This window comes from Podarcis melisellensis, assembly GCF_964234715.1.
Source record: "Podarcis melisellensis genome assembly, chromosome: 14".
Lineage (NCBI taxonomy): Eukaryota > Metazoa > Chordata > Lepidosauria > Squamata > Lacertidae > Podarcis > Podarcis melisellensis.
Genome location: NC_138546.1, coordinates 36,665,462 through 36,682,407, shown reverse-complemented (window position 1 = coordinate 36,682,407; position 16,946 = coordinate 36,665,462).

The following is a 16,946-nucleotide window of genomic DNA, read 5'->3' as shown; positions in this document are numbered from 1 at the left end:
GGGCTCTCTGTTTGAACAGATGTTCTCCAGAGCCAGCCCAATCCCCACACACTCTGGATAACCCTGATGTCTCCCAGATCCCTGTCAGGGGACTGGGAAGGATAAACGCCCAATGCCTGAGCCAAGGTCTCCCTACATCTGAAACTTAATAAAGTTGTGGCCAATTTTAATCCCATAGCATGTTGCCTTGAGTTATTATTCCGCTCAGGGGTCGCCTGGGGTTGGGGGGACTCTGCCTGTTCATGCAATTACTTTTTGCCCTATACTTTCTAGGCAGAGATCTGCACTGTATTGAAACAACTGGCATTTCAGGTTTTCTGCGGAATTGCTTTCAGGGGTTAAGAGTGGGGTTTTGCAAGGAAAGCACTGGGGCTGAAGAAAAAAAATAGCATTCCAACTCGGAGCTTTATGTGGGACCTGTGCCTAAAAAGGTGGCATGAAAGGATGAGCCCTTAGTTCAACTTACACATCTTGAATAATGTACCGGTAATTCTAGGTGGTGTACATTAGTACAACAGCTCCATCTTGTGGTTTATTTAGGTCAACTCATTTTCCGGCTAAATTCATTTTTAAAGTTGGTTTGTAAAACTCCTCCTCTGTGCGGCTTATATAAGAGGATGAATAAGCGTTAGTTTTTGGTTGAGGTTATTGATAACTGCCAAATCAGGATTTTGGAAGTAACACGAATGGTGGTGATTTAGGAACATCTTAGAATAATCACATGAAACTGCGCGGCATCATAAAGAGATTGCGTTTTAGAATGTGAACTTCTTGTCGTTGTTTTTGCAAAATCGAAGGTTTTAATTAAATTAGGATGTCTGGTTTATCTCAAGCATGTTTGAGATGATGTTTTAGCTATATATGCACATGACTTAACTACATGAAAGGCAAATTGCTTCTGATTAAATCATTTCCCAGCTATATGCAACTGGATCTCTGGGTTTTCATTTCCCCTTTCCCTTCACAATTAAACCAATGTTTAATTAACTTCCTATGTTCGTCAACATGGTTCTGCAACAATTGTTGTTTTTAACAAAACACACAAAAAATGCTTATATCCTGCTGTTAAACTTATTTGCAAAATTATGGAAGGCTCGTGAGTGGTTTCATATTTGTGATAAAGGTTAGAAATGTGGAAAATGTTGATATTAACTGATGATTTTTAAGATTTTTAGGAGGTGGGGAAGTCTGGAAATGTTTGTGTTCTAAGCTTTGCTTTGGATACTTGCAATCATGTGCTTTATTGATAAGCAATGGAACTGTAATGTTCTTTATATATAACTGTGCATAGAACATGAGTATTAACTGAAAAACTGGAGTGCAAAAATCCATTGCCCAACCAGACAACAACTAGAGACATTCAATTGGCATTGACATTTAGAGGTAAATCTTATAATGGTTGCGACTATTTTACTGATGCTGTTCTCTGAATTTTCTAACATTTCCGTTTGGATCTCTTAAAATATTGAAAACATTTTCTATAATATTGAAAACATTTTCTATAAAACATTCACCAAGTTCCTATAAAATAATTTTTATTCTAGAATAAAACACTCTGCAAAATCCATCGCTCTCATAATTCACGAGCCCATGAATTTCTTACCCCAGTTGTGTTTATTGCCCATCTTTGAAGGCCATAGAAAGACATAGTTGATATAACCCATTGTCTGTATATGTGCAGATAGCATTTTGCAATTTTTTTGGGGGGGGGAGGGAGGGAGAATGTATTGTTTTCAAACCTATTTCTGCTGTGGATTCTAAGAAGGGATATTTTCATGCCATATTTTCATCCAAGGGATTTTTTTCCTTCTCCTGTTGGACACGTGAGTAGCATGTCGGCCTTTCATTAACTGTGGAAAAGGAAGACAACTCAACTCTTTAGCATCTGCTCACCAGAGCAATCTGAGTGGGTCTTCTTTTTAATATGATGCTCTGACAAGTACCATATTTTCTGAAAAGCTGCTTTCTTGTCTTTGGACTTTGAAGATGGCACATCTGTTTTCTAATTGCGCTTCTCTCTGTATGATAGGTAATATACTAATGCCAAAAAAAGAGAGAGATGACTCCTCGCTTTCCAAACTGTGAATGATGTGGCTTTATATACATAGCTAAGTGGCGTATCCACTCGTTAAAGGAGGCACTGGGAATCTTGGCGGAAGCAAAAATTATTGGAGAAAAGTACCAGGCTGTTGGGAACCTGCCCCCAAAACAGTCCAGTGAACTCTCAGCAAGCTCAGTGACCATGGAATCCTGACAGTTGAGAGAGGAGGACCCAGAAAACTGTTCAGCATGTGCTCACCAAAGCAACATGTCTGTGTTTGTTTTAATATGCCAATCTCACTGTTCCAACAAACTGTCAGAATGGTGCTATATGGGCAAAGGCTGTAGAATGTCTGCTTTCCATGTACAGTGGTACCTCGGGTTACAGACGCTTCAGCTTACAGACTCCGCTAACCCAGAAATAGTACCTCAGGTTAAGAACTTTGCTTCAGGATGAGAACAGAAATCGTGCAGCGGCAGCGGGAGGTCCCATTAGTTAAAGTGGTACCTCAGGTTAAGAACAGTTTCAGGTTAAGAACGGACCTCCAGAACGAATTAAGTTCTTAACCTGAGGTACCAGTGTACAGGGTCCGAGTCAAGAAACTGTCAGAGTTTGAGGACACATTCCAGCCAGGCAAAAACCCTTAAGCAGGGCGCAAAGCAAGACCAGTAAGAGAGGTGGCTGAGCCAACAGCCAGAGAGACCCAGAGGGCCACATTTGGCCCCCAGAGCTGAGGTTCCCCCTTCCTAGTTTAGAAAAAAAGATTAGAGGTGAAGATACCCATACCCTCCAAACTTTATCTGATGGAATAGGGATGTTAATAATAATAATAATAATAATACCCTACCCATCTGACTGGGTTGTCCAGCAGCTCTGGGTGGCTTCCAACACATATAAAAACATAGTAAACCTATACAGTGGTACCTCGGTTTAAGAACTTAATTCATTCTGGAGGTCCGTTCTTAACCTGAAACTGTTCCTAACCTGAGGTACCACTTTAGCTAATGGGGCCTCCCGCTGCAGTTGCACCGCTGCCATGCGATTTCTGTTCTCATCCTGAAGCAAAGTTCTTGACCTGAGGTACTATTTCTGGGTTAGCGGAGTCTGTAACCTGAAGCGTCTGTAACTTGAGGTACCACTGTACAGGGCTGCCATTAGATGTCTTTCTAAAGGTTGTAGAGTTACTTATCTCTTTGGCTCAGGGGTCACATAACTCCATACCCTCCAACATTCTGGGATCAAATCAAAAACTGGGGTGGCTTCTGTAAATCTAGGAGGTCCCTGGAAAATAGGGACACTTAAGAGGGTCGGATTCCCACCCTTAGGTAAATGTAGAAGCATTTCAGCTCCCTGGTTGGGCTGGCTGAGGGGGGTGAAATACAAAGGTTCTCAGCAAGCAATGCCTATTTTAAGTACACAGCATTGTTCCCTGGGGGATCTTGAACAGATCTGTTTTGCGAAGGTGGTTAGGGCTGCGGAAGAGGGGAAGATCCCAGCATTTCCTACTGTTGCTTTTTGATTCAGCTCCTCAGATGGTAATAAACGGTGGGGAATCTTGGTGTTGCAGACAAGGGCCCTTGCAGCTGCCAACAGCATTGTAAACATTGTGGTGTTCCGAACTTCAGCTGGCAGCTGTTCTCTCCTCCGTCTGCCGATATTAGCTCAGCACCGGGGGGCGGGGGACTGTGGGAAGACATTGGCCACTGTGGTTACTTCCCTTCTTGAAGAAGCATCTCATTAGAGAGAATTTGCGTGCCAGAGTATAACGAAGGTCAGGATCAAATCTCTACACGGCCATGCCGCATGAACAGAGTTCAAGGACACCTCCCAACCAGGAAGAAAACTCAGGGAGGAGGGTACAAAGTGGGACTAGTGATGAGTGTGGCTTAAAAGGGTGTGTAGCCTATATTATTCATTTACCACATTTAGACCCATTGCTCTTTAACCACACAAAAAAGTCGCAGAGTGGCTTACAAAAATAAGACAAGTAAGATGAAACCTGCCCTCTGGTTTACCATCTAAAAATATTTGGCACCCAAGGAAAACGCGAGGAGGAGGGAGGAGGAAAAGGCAGTCTCAGGCACAAGTTCTTAACATTGCAGTCCTCATAAAACAGTTTAAAGCAGCGACTACAGTGGTACCTTGGGTTACAGACGCTTCAGGTTACAGATGCTTCAGGTTACAGACTCCACCAACCCAGAAATAGTACCTCGGGTTCAGAACTTTGCTTCAGGATGAGAACAGAAATTGCGCAGTGGCAGCGGGAGGCCCTATTAGCTAATGTGGTGCCTCAGGTTAAGAACAGTTTCAGGCTAAGAATGAACCCCCAGAACGAATTAAGTTCTTAACCCGAGGTACCACTGTACTTGCAGGTGTCAGTGGTGGTTCTTGGGTGTTTTGCTGTTTGGTAAACAGTGCCCCCTCATATCAGATCCAGGAGTACAAGAGGTGGCAATGTCCAGGCCAGGAGGACAGAGCAGCTCCTGCCAAAATGACTGAGCCTCATGCTGCCAAAGTTGCAATAATACAATACCAATTTATTGTCATTATCACTATATAAAGATAAAGATAGATAAAGCTAAAGATAGATAAAGAGCCACCATTTTGTCATCTATACAATAGACAACTGAATCTTTTATTTGGGGCTGGGGGATCCATCAGGGTCTCTTCCCCACAGTCTGTTTTGTTTTGCTTTTAAGAAAAGAGAGAGAAAATGCTGAAAGATCTACTATTAGCTTATATGTATTATTTATTTGTGTGGATTTTTTTCTAGAAACTCCTATACACAGAGCTGGCATCTGACCAATTCTATTTTTAATCCGAATGACTGCAGAAGCTCATGTTTATTGCCCTTCAGCAGAGGAGTGTCAGCTAAATTCATCTTTGCACACCCATTTTGGCCGTCCACTTCCTCTTGAGCAGGAAGTCCCCCATCAGGGGGATTTTTTTTGAGCCTTCCACCTATTCATAGTGTTGGGAAAGGACACACCCAGGCCTGCCAAAAACACCTCCTAGATGCAAAATCATTCTCTGAAGTTCCCAGTTGGGAACATAAACTCCATAAAACTACCACAGGAATCAGAGGAACTGTCTCTGACTCTTCTCACTGTGCCTCCCACCCTGCTACCTTCCATTTCCATTGCCATTTCCATTACTCATTCTTGTTTTCCTTCCTTCTTCTTTTTTTATGGGACAGATGAGCAAGGGGAGAAAAAGGGCAGAAGAACACATGGTCCTCAACTATGGTATGTGGCCAAACTAGGCCAGTCTGGGGATAAGAGGCCCTTGGGAAAGTTGCCTCAGGTGCGCCTCTTCCTGCATCAATGGACCCTGGTGGCCTCACATGGCATCAGCACCAGACAGTGGCCATGCTCTTAGTTGGACCTGGATGGCTAAGAGCCAGAGGCGCTGCCATGCGCCCAAAATTGAGGGGGCCCTGTGTGAACAGTGCGCACAATGTCGCTTCTTCGGGAGGAGCCCAGATTGGCATGGCGTGACTTCAATGGCTGGCTCCTCCTCCTCTCTTGCACTCAGGAGGAGCCAGACACTGAACCTCTCCATGCTCAGCTCCGCATTCAATCTTCTCTGCCCCCTCAACTTTGAAGAAGCCCATCCCCCTGTCAGCGGATATTGAGGGGTCTGAAGGCACCTTGGCCCCATAGAGTTGGCATGCCTGCTAAGAACTGGCTATTCACTTAAGCGCTGTCGCCCTGAGGCATTATGGGAAAGAAAAATGGCAGCTGCTGGGCCTAGTCGTCCAGCGCTGATTGGAGTACAGTGATACCTCCGGTTGCGGACAGGATCTATTCCTTGGACCCCAAGGTTTTCGCTACCAGAGGTGCCTGTTCTGCGCATGCGTGCGGTGCAGTAGAGGACTTCTGCGCATGTGCGTGTGGTGAAACCTGGAAAAATACTTCCGAGTTTGCCGCATTCACACCCTGAAGTTTATGTAACCAGAGGGTTATGTAATGCGAGGTACTACTGTAATGCAATTGGGGATGGATATAGCAACGAAAACCAAGTGGTGCTCCCCGCCAATTTGTGAGGAACCTGTCATGTCTCGCCCTGACCCGGTGGCATCCACAGAGCCCTCAGAGGACAAAATGGACCCTCTGTTAGTTGAAGACCTTGAGGACCAGGCAGGGTCACTTGGAAACATTGCTGAGGAGATCTCTGGTGCAGTGGCGTAGTGTGGAGGTGCAGGGGGGCCGGCTGCACCGGGCGCAACATCTGGGGGGGCGCTCGCCGCCTCCGGAGTCGCCGAAGAGCCTCGGGCGCAGGCTGCAGCAGAGCCCCATGTCTCGCGGAACCGACGAACTGTGCGCGCATCCGGGCTGAAGGCGTCCGGCAGGCAGCGGCTCTCAGCGCTCGCTGCGGTCCCCGCACGTCAGGGCCATGGAGGGTGCACCAGGCAGCCCCTCCTCACAGCCCCGCCGCCACCGCTGCTGCAGCTGCTGGGCCATGTTGCATTTTCCTCGCCTCTCTGCCCTCCTCCTCCTCCGGGCAAGCGGCGTCGTTTGGGCGGCAGCGCCAGCGCCAACTCGCCTCAGATCACCTGACACGGACCCACCGCCGCCGCCATGGCTACCTTACCGTAAATACCCCAGCCCAGGCAGCAGCAAGAAGAAGCTGGCAGCGGCGGCAGGTTTGGGGTTAGGGGGCGCAAATTACTTGCCTTGCCCCGGGTTAGGGGGTGCAAATTACTTGCCTTGCCCCGGGTTAGGGGGCGCAAATTACTTGCCTTGCCCCGGGTTAGGGGGTGCAAATTACTTGCCTTGCCCCGGGTGCTGACAACCCACACTACACCGCTCCTCTGGTGGGAGCCCGTGTTAAGTATAGTGATTTAATTTACTGAAATTGGGAATGCTTAGATGCATCACTGTGTTTAATTCTGGAATGTTCCCCAGTAACTCTTGTGCGATTGGTTGACTCTGTTCACACAGGGAGGTATCTCATGGCATTTTCCATTTTGTTTTGTGTGCAAGCGACTCAGCTGTCATGGCTGCATCTCTGTGAACACTGAAGAAGAGACAAGTGTTAGATAAGTCTCTCTCTAAAGGCAGTAGAGGAGGGCTAGTGTTTCTGTGTGAATCTACGTACAGGAGTTGATGTCCTCCCAAAGAAGCAGTAAGGAGAAGTCTTCTGGAAGGAGAAAGTGGAAACCTCCCAGAAGCAACTGCAAATGCCGTCGCTGGGTAATGGACAGAAAGTTGAGTACAAGTACTGGAAAGAGAAAAACACAGTTTATTTGAATGTTTAAAGAAGACGCTGTAATCTTCAACTAAGATAAACTTAAACCCATGCTTGGATCAGCATGTGAATGTAAATACCTTGCACATATTCTCTTTTAGCTATACGTTCTGCACTCTTGAATATTTTAACAAGTGTTTGAACATTGTTTTAATTTCAAGAAAAGAGTCGGTACAGTGGTACCTCGGGTTACATATGCTTCAGGTTACATACGCTTCAGGTTACAGACTCCGCTAACCCAGAAATAGTACCTCGGGTTAAGAACTTTGCTTCAGGATGAGAACAGAAATCGTGCTCCCGCGGCGCAGCGGCAGCAGCAGGAAGCCCCATTAGCTAAAGTGGTGCTTCAGGTTAAGAACAGTTTCAGGTTAAGAATGGAGCTCCGGAACGAATTAAGTACTTAACCCGAGGTACCACTGTATTGCACATGATGTTGGCTTCCTAGCGGCAGTTTCAGCAGTCAGTGCTTTGTATAATTATTTGCACTTCCTATGACTATCGAAAGCAGAATGAATTATGCCGCTCTGCAGAATTTGCATAATAAATATAATTCATAATGAATTCTTACCTTGGCACTGGCTTTTGCATCTTTCAAAGTTCAAAGGGCATGTCTTGATTTAAATCATGTCTGCACACTGTGATTTCTATGCAGGCTCCAGAACGACATCAAAGTATGAGTGCAGATCTGGAGTTCTGCTTTTCCTTTTTATCGGCCAACTTGGCCCTCTGTTCCAGTTCCCACCCGTGTGATATAATTCCTGGAAAAATTGCCCTTGCATCAAATACTTGACACAAAATCAGCAAACCACTGAGAAAGCCAGCATTCTGTGCTTCTGGGACACTTGCTGAGGTTTGGCATTGCAGCGATATGACTAAAATGTAGCTAACTGGGTTCCCCTCTGGAGTCTGGCCTGAGAAGTTTGCAGAGAGAGAGAGAGGCAGTTGTGAGTCATCTTTGGACAAGTGGCAAGGAAACTCACAAGCCTGACTTAGCACGAGATCTTGGTGAAATTACTAATATTCAAATTATTAGCATCAATATCATAATATTAGTAACTTCATATAGCCACTGTTCAGACTGTTTGCAACAGGAGGTTCTCAGAGCCCCAGGGTTCACCTGATGGGTCTCTAATACCCAAAAGGGAGTAGCGATCCATCATTGCTGAGAGTAAAGGTAAAGGTAAAGGGACCCCTGACTATTACGTCCAGCCGTGGCTGACCCTGAGTTGCGGCACTCATCTCGCTTTATTGGCCAAGGGAGCCGGCGTACAGCTTCTGGGTCATGTGGCCAGCATGACTAAGCTGCTTCTGGCGAACCAGAGCAGTGCACGGAAACGCCGTTTACCTTCCCGCTGGAGTGGTACCTATTTATCTACTTGCACTTCATGCTTTCGGACTGCTAGGTTGGCAGGAGCAGGGACCGAGCAACGGGAGCTCACCCCGTCACGGGGATTCGAACCGCCGACCTTCTGATTGGCAAGTCCTAGGCTCTGTGGTTTAACCCACAGCGCCACCCTCCTCTTACAGAGCTACAATTTCAAGAGCTGCCTGTGAAGAGTGATTGACGGTTAAGTCACTCTGAGAATTGTAGCTCTGGGAGGGGAATAGGAGTCTTCTAACATCTCTCAGCACCATCAACAAACTACAGCTCCCAGAATTCACTGGGGGAAGCTGTGACTGTTCAAAGTGAAATCATAGTGCTTTAAATGTGTGGTGTGAACTGGGCTTCGATCTCTCCCACTCTCTTTTACACACACGCTTCACCTTCTGTCCCAAGAGCATTCTGTTGCATCTGTGTCTAGGAGCATGCATGTATATGCAATTCACACATGACCCTTAAACATGCATGTGTGAGAAGCGAACCTTTTGCATGGGTCAGTCACACACTGCCCTGAGGGTGTGTCTAAAACATTCTGAACCCAGAAATTCACATCAAAGACACAATTTCGAGAAGAAGTTTATTACAGCAGCCTGGAGAAAATAAGATTTCAGCTCCAAACTAATAAATGAGATATTCTAGCACATTCCTTTAAGCTTAAGCTAATAATAATAATAATAAGAGGTCACTCATCTAATGAAATAAGAGGAAAAGGAATAGAAGCATGAAAAGTTGGCTTGAAAAATAGGACAAAATTCAAAGTTACTTATCCAAAGGCCGGGAGGACATTTCTGCAGCTGTGTGTATGCCTGTTTGCTGAAGTTAAAAAACAACAAGAAGTACAAATATCTGCTGGGAATGTAAAGAAAAAGAAGGTACCTTTTATCATATATGATGGTCATGTAAAGTAATATAATACAGTGGTACCTCAGGTTACATACGCTTCAGGTTACATACGCTTCAGGTTACAGACTCCGCTAACCCAGAGATATTACCTCAGGTTAAGAACTTTGCTTCAGGATGAGAACAGAAATCATGCTCCGGCGGCGCAGCAGCAGCAAAAGGCCCCATTAGCTAAAGTGGTACTTCAGGTTAAGTCCAGTTTCAGGTTAAGAACGAACCTCTGGGACGAATTAACTACTTAACCTGAGGTACCACTGTAAAGGCTTTCTGGGAAATGATATATAATGAACTGAAAGAAATGTTTAAAACAACTTCTGTAAAAACAAACAAACCCAGAAGTCTTCTTATTAGGAATTGTAGGTACTGACATCCCAAAGGAGCTGAAAAGACTTTTTATGTATGCGACAACAGCCGCACAGATGCTGTTAGCCCAGAGATGGAAAGAAGAAACAGTCCCTATCAGAGAGGAATGGCAAACCAAGCTGTCAGACTATGCCAAAATTGCAAAGCTGACTGGAAAGCTCAGGGACCAAGACAAAAACTTCAAGAAAGAATGGGGAAAATGTATAATTGACTTAGGAGACCTCTGCAAGCAGATGAAAACAGCAGGGTTTTAATCTTACATGTAATGTAACAAATACTAAGGACAATATGGATAGATATAAAATACAGATTATGAAACAATATGCAGTTGAAACCGTTGACAATAGGCCCCATGGAGGAGATGGGGGGGGAGTCTTGGGATTCAGAGAAATCTCTTTATATGGATATGTATTTGGTTTTGTTATAAATTTATAGCTGTAAAATGAAATAAAAACAATTTTAAAAAACAAAACTCCAGAAGTTAGGACCAGGAATTCTAAGCCTTTTGGTGCTGGTAATCGCAAGCCTGCCCTCACAGTTGATTTAAAGCTCCATGGGAGCACTCAGACGTGGAGAATATTGTGCCAGGATTTATACACACTTACCTTTCCTCTGCTCCTTCCAGGTACAGTCCTTTTATTTATTTTTCTCCAGAGCTTTTCTCACAAAGGTGGTTAGGGCTGCAGAAGAGGGGAAGGTGCCAGCAGTTCCTACTTTTGTAGAGGTTTTAATTAATTGAGGAGGGCTTTAATGAATTGGGATGTGGGTGGTGCTATGGGTTAAACCACAGAGCCTAGGACTTGCTGATCAGAAGGTCAGCGGTTCGAATCCCCACAACGGGGTGAGCTCCTGTTGCTCGGTCCCTGCTCCTGTCAACCAGCAATCCGAAAGCATGAAGTGCAAGTAGATAAATAGGTACCACTCCAGCGGGAAGGTAAACGGCGTTTCCGTGCGCTGTTCTGGTTTTCCAGAAGCGGCTCAGTCATGCTGGCCACATGACCCGGAAGCTGTACGCCGGCTCCCTCGGCCAATAAAGCGAGATGAGCGCCGCAACCCCAGAGTCGTCCGTGACTAGACCTAATAGTCAGGGGTCCCTTTACCTTTACCTTTAATGAATTGAGGGCAAGGGACAGGAGAGAGAGTGTGGGAGAGAGAAAAAATGGAGGAAGAGGATCGTGGTGAGCACTGACACCTTTTATTCCCAGAAAAAAGCACTTCCATCACCCATAGAACCCCCTGAAGGGCATTCTGCCTGCAGCCCCTTCAAACCCAGAGCCACGATTGAACTGGGAACTTCTGGCTCCCAACTCAGCCTCTTAGGCCCTGCTTCCTAGCTACCTGAATCCACAGCGGGCGTGTTTTAACCCTCAGTTAAACTGACCTTGCTGCCCTGAATTTAGCCCAAACCTTGCAATAATAATAATAATATCCCACCTGTCCGCTTTGGACTTTTGCTTTCTAAACTCTTTTAAAGTCTATGTGGTGAACAGCGAGGAATGCTTAAATTCCTGCTCCTCTGCTGCCTGTTTCTAATATTAGAATGGAGGGAGCTGTTCACTTCCTGGAAGCTTCAGCTCGCTTTTGTTCTGCAAATTTTCTTTACTTTTTCTTTCTCCGCCCTCCCCGTCGCCCCCACCGCACCCCAGCAGTTGTCAATGAGCATGTGGAAACAATTATGATAAACAGCTTACGATTAAATGCAAAGTACCTCCAAGATTTGTAGCAGTTAAGCTTTCTATTTTAGTGGGTGGTGGAGGGGGCGACGGCAGCGACAGGGGGGGCTACAAAAGGAAAGGGAACGGCTACATCCTTAGCTTTCATTGTTATTTATGGGATTTCTTACCCACCCTACGCCATAAGGTCTCAGGGCGGGTTGCAACCATATCAAGTTACAAGATTAAAATCAGCTAAAGCACTCTAGAGTCAGAAGAATTAATCTCTACTAATATCTCAAAAGTATTGTTTTATTGTTATTATATTAATCCGCCCTTGACCAGAAGGTCCCAGGGTGGGTTACAGCAATATAAATACAGCCTTAAAAACAGTTTAAAACAAACTACAGTAATAGCTAGAGTGAGTCCAGGGCTTCCCCCCCCCCCAGCCAAAACTCACTCAAGTGGGTGCCGTTGCCATTCTAAGAGAACAAGGAAGGGGTTCATGGTGAGTTCCAGGACTTCTTTTTATAGAAAAATAGCACTGAGTCCCAGTAGTAGTAGTAGTCGTTGTCGTAGTAGTAGTATCAGTATCCTGCTCCTCTGACTGGGTTGCTCCTGCTGCTCTGGGCAGCTTCCACCATACAGTCATACCTCATGTTACGTCCGCTTCATGTTACGTTCTTTCAGGTTACGTCCCGCGGCGACCTGGAAGTACCAGAAAGGGTTACTTCCGGGTTTAGCCGCTCGCGCATGCGCAGAAGCGCAAAATGACGTCACACGCATGCGCAGAAGCGGCAAATCACAATCTGCGCCTGTGCAGACGTGCCGCTGTGGGTTGCGCTCTTTTCATGTTGTGAACAGGCCTCCGGAACGGATCCCGTTAGCAACCAGAGGTACCACAGTATATAAAAACATAATAAAACATTACACATTCAGATGTCTTCTAAAGGTTATAAATACAGTCGTAATCGTACCTCGGAAGTCGAACGCCTTGTGAGACAAACATTTGGGCTGCCTAAGGCCGCAAACTCGGAAGTGACTGTTCCGGTTTGTGAATGTTCTTTGGAACCTGAACGTCCAACACGGCTTCCTGCAGCCAATCGGAAGCTGTGCCTTGGGTCCTGAGCCGTTTTGGAAGTTGAACGGACTTCCAGAATGGATTCCATTCGACTTCTGAGGTACAACTGTACATAGATAGGTGTGTGTCAAAGGCCAAGGTATTGAGCATAAGCTGTAAGCTGTACAGTTAAGATGCCAGAGCACACATCTGTGGAGAGCGAATTCCAGAGCTTTAGGGGGTGCAAAAGAGAATCATGCCCTTTCTAGGGTCAACCCGCCCCCCGCCCCAATCTCTGAGGCTGGTGCAATTGCTAAGAGGGCGTCTTCTACTGCTCTAAACACCTGAGCAGGTGTATAGCGAACGAGGCAGTCTTTCAGATATTTGGGGCCAAAGTTGTTCAGAGCTTTAAACACTCATTTGAGCACCTTGAATTGGGTGCTCACGTTGATACAAATACTTCCAACAAGGCTTCTACGGGGACTTTTTTATCTCAATGGGGATCTGAATTTATTTGAAATGATTTTTGGTGTGCACAGTTGTTTTGCCAATGATTTTTTTAAATTAGTATTCTATTTTGAAATCGTGTTGAGGTGCTTCATCGGAAGCAAAGCATAGATGAAATAAAGAAACAATAAAATCACAGTAACCCGGGAGGTGGTCCATATTCTATCAAAGTAACTGGCAAGGTTCCAAATTGATTTGGACAGCCCATTTTCTGGGGAGCTGCTCAGCTCTGGGTTTCCTGGATCCAGATGGGAGTTGGACCACGTTTCCTAAAAGACCTTCACTTATTGATTCTGTGCACTATTGAGTTCAGCAGAAGTTGCTCTCTGCCACCCCATTTCGGTTTAATCGCATATGCAAACCAGGTCAGAGAGACGAGACGTGCAAGTTCAGAGATGTTAAAACTTCCGTACCTTCAACATGTTGAAATTTGTGTGAGAGAGAGATTAATACTTAAGCATTACTCTCTGTTACAGAATGCAGGAGGAAAACTAAGGGGGCAGCCCCCCCCCCAAGAAAAGCATCCCAGTGAGAACAGGACATGTTCAATGGCCACAGAATGTGGAGAGTCTGTGATGGGCACATAGAACAGTTCCAGCAGATCTCACTTTTACATCTCTCAACATTCCTTCTTAGCTGGCTTTGTTCACTCAAAATCTGCGAGAAATTGAGGGGACTCTCTTATAAACTATTATTGCTCTTGAATGAAGAATGAGTGAAATGTTTTTTAAAACAAAAAAATGTTTTAGCTGCTCTTTTCCAGTTCTGATTCCTTCTCCCAAAACATCCAAACTGGGCTTTGTTCTTCTATCCTTAAACTTTGAAAATACAAATATTTCCAGGACTCATTGTCTACCAAGACAATCCTAACTGAACAAAGTTTTCTTGCAGTTCCTTACATTTGCTCCCTAAATTCTTTGATGAAAGAAAAAGCTGGGCTTTTCTTATAGTAAAGGTGGATAGGATTGCACAGATCTTATTAATCAGTTTCCTGGTTTTTGCCCAGCCCTTATTAATGGGTTTCCTGGTTTTTCCATTTGCACTGTCCAGGATGTGTGTCCGGTTGATTTCAGCAAAATGTGCTAATAGAAGAATGATGACATCAGTATCAGGGTGATTTACATCACCAGATTCTGACTGTAATACCACTAGGCCATCTTTCTGCAGCAATGCAGGCAGAGCTTGCAAACTAATATTTGAATCAACTTCCTCCAGATTTGAGCAAAGCAGTTCAAACCAAGGTTTTCCCCTCTTCCATAATTTGGTAACTACCACCCTCCTTTCGATTCCCTCCCTTCCAGAATAGTTGAACAGGGCCAGCCCACTCATGAGACCAGGTGAGGCGACTGCCTCAGGCAACAGAATCCACAGCAGCAGGCAGCAGATCCCACTGACAATCTTTCTCCCCCACTATGTTCCTGATGTAGATTTTCTTTCACCCCTTCTTCCCTGGTGGGGAGTGGGGTCCACACCTGTAGTTGAATGTTGGTCTTGCTGGACACGCATTACGACAGTCATTCATTTCTTGTCCCTAAATTCAGCAAACCACGTAGGACATCTACTCATAAGAACGTCAACACTATAGACAGCTGACTGTCCTCTGCGTGGAATTTCAGGGATGCGGGTGGGCATGCACACCACAAGTTCTGAGAAAGTTGCAGGCAATTTCACAATGCCTCTAGTTATAACTATTAAGTCTACAATATAGGAACTTCCAGAGAAATATCTTTTACTGCTATTTCTGAAAGGCTCTCTGTGGTGCAATGAATGAAGTTAGGTTCTGGGGGTTGAACAGTTCTTGACGTCACCTAGTTCCTTAAGTTGCCTAGTGTTCCTTAAATGGAGAAGACATTCCATTCAAAAGTTTATGTCAAAGCTCAATTATGTTTATTTGATTCTGCCAGCAGCAGTGGAGTGTCTCTTTCCTTCTTCATTTCCTTGGCGTTTCCTGAAATCTTCGACTTAACATTCACATTTGCAGTTGTTTCATAAAGCGAAGACGCTACTGGCCCAGCACCACCCCTGATCATTGACCAAGGTGGCAGGACATGATGGGAGTTGAATTCAGAGGACCATAGGTTCCCAACCCCTTCTCTAAAGGTAATATAAAGCTAACCTGACAACCTGCAATTTGTGTTGTCCCATAGCTCACCTGCCTTTTTCTCACACCAAATAATAGAAATGGGTTGTTTCAGATAACAAGCAGATGTAGCTGCAACAAGATGACACATCAGCACTGGGATTCAGCAAATGAAAATCTACAAAATAAGAGGCATCCGTTCAGATTTTCACCCATCGTTGGAACAGTGCTGTCTAATCACAGTTTAAGTTGGACTGGTGTCAGAACCCAACACCCTCAGATCCCACTTGCGGGCTTTCAATCAACACCCATGTAGTTGACCACTGTGAGAACAGGATACTAATGCAACGGGCCTCTGGCCTGATTCAGCAAGGCTCTTGTGTTCTTATGACTTAATGGGACTTGCTTTTAAATGGAAATGTATATGATTGCACTTGTATAATTAAGATTGGGGGGTTTGTTTGTGTATGAGCACGAAGTTTGTCTCTGTGTGTGGAGAGAACTTTTGCACAACAGAATAGTCAGGCGGTGCAATCCTATTTGTGTTTACTCAGAAGTCAGCCCCCTGCTCCTAGTAAGTGTGCTTAGCAGGGACAGGAGTGAAATTTGGTTTCATTTGTATTTTACTGAGAGCCTACCTAATCCACACCTCCTTAAAAAATAATCAACTTGCCTCATTCACAAATAATCAACTTGCATCAGTTACCAATATATAATCAATTGCATCAGCCATCAATCACCATTCCTAGGAATCATGAAAGGTAAAAAAATAAGGAAGTAGAACAAGTTCCAAACCTTTTTTAAAAGCTCTTTGAAATTTTCAAAAGGCAGCTTGCTTTTATATCTTTGCATCTTTCAGGGTAGGAAGGAGGGGTGTTAGAATAATTCTCTTGACACAAAAATAAAAGAGTGAAACTCTGCATCTGTGTACAATAAAGAAGAAAGCATGGTCTGAGAATACTGTTGCATTGTGGAACCACAATATTAAATACAGGATATGGGCATGAACAGAGTGTATTTCCCTTGCCAGTGAGGAAATATTGAAATATATATATTCCAATTAATTTTTTGCACTGTATCTCCTAAACTTCTTTTATACCCCCAAGCCCTTTCTGATGCTCTTGGAAGCCCCGGGTCTCTGTTCACCCCCCGCCAGCAACTCCAGCAGATCAGTAATGACCACTTGGGAAAACTTGAGCTGACCCATGCAGTTGTTTGAAGGCTGGTCGTCTGAGAGCCCTTCAGATAAAAGAACTGTGTTCTGTAAATGGCTCTCTAAAGGTCTTACACAGGTGGAACAGGACCCACTTCCTGGTCATGTCTGGATCTAAGATGAGTTGCCACAGACACCATAAAGGTAAACGGGCCCCCGACCATTAGGTCCAGTTGTGACCGACTCTGGGGTTGCGGTGTTCATCTCGCTTTATTGGCTGAGGGAGCTGGTGTACAGCTTCCGGGTCATGTGGCCAGCATGACTAAACCACTTCTGGTGAACCAGAGCAGCGCATGGAAATGCCATTTACCTTCCCGCCATAGCGGTACTTATTTATCTACTTGTACTTCATGCTTTCAAACTGCTAGGTTGGCAGGAGCAGGGACCGAGCAACGGGAGCTCACCCCATCGCGGGGATTCGAACCGCTGACCTTCTGATCGGCAAGTCCTAGGCTCTGTGGTTTAACCACAGCACCACTTGCACCCCACAGACACCATA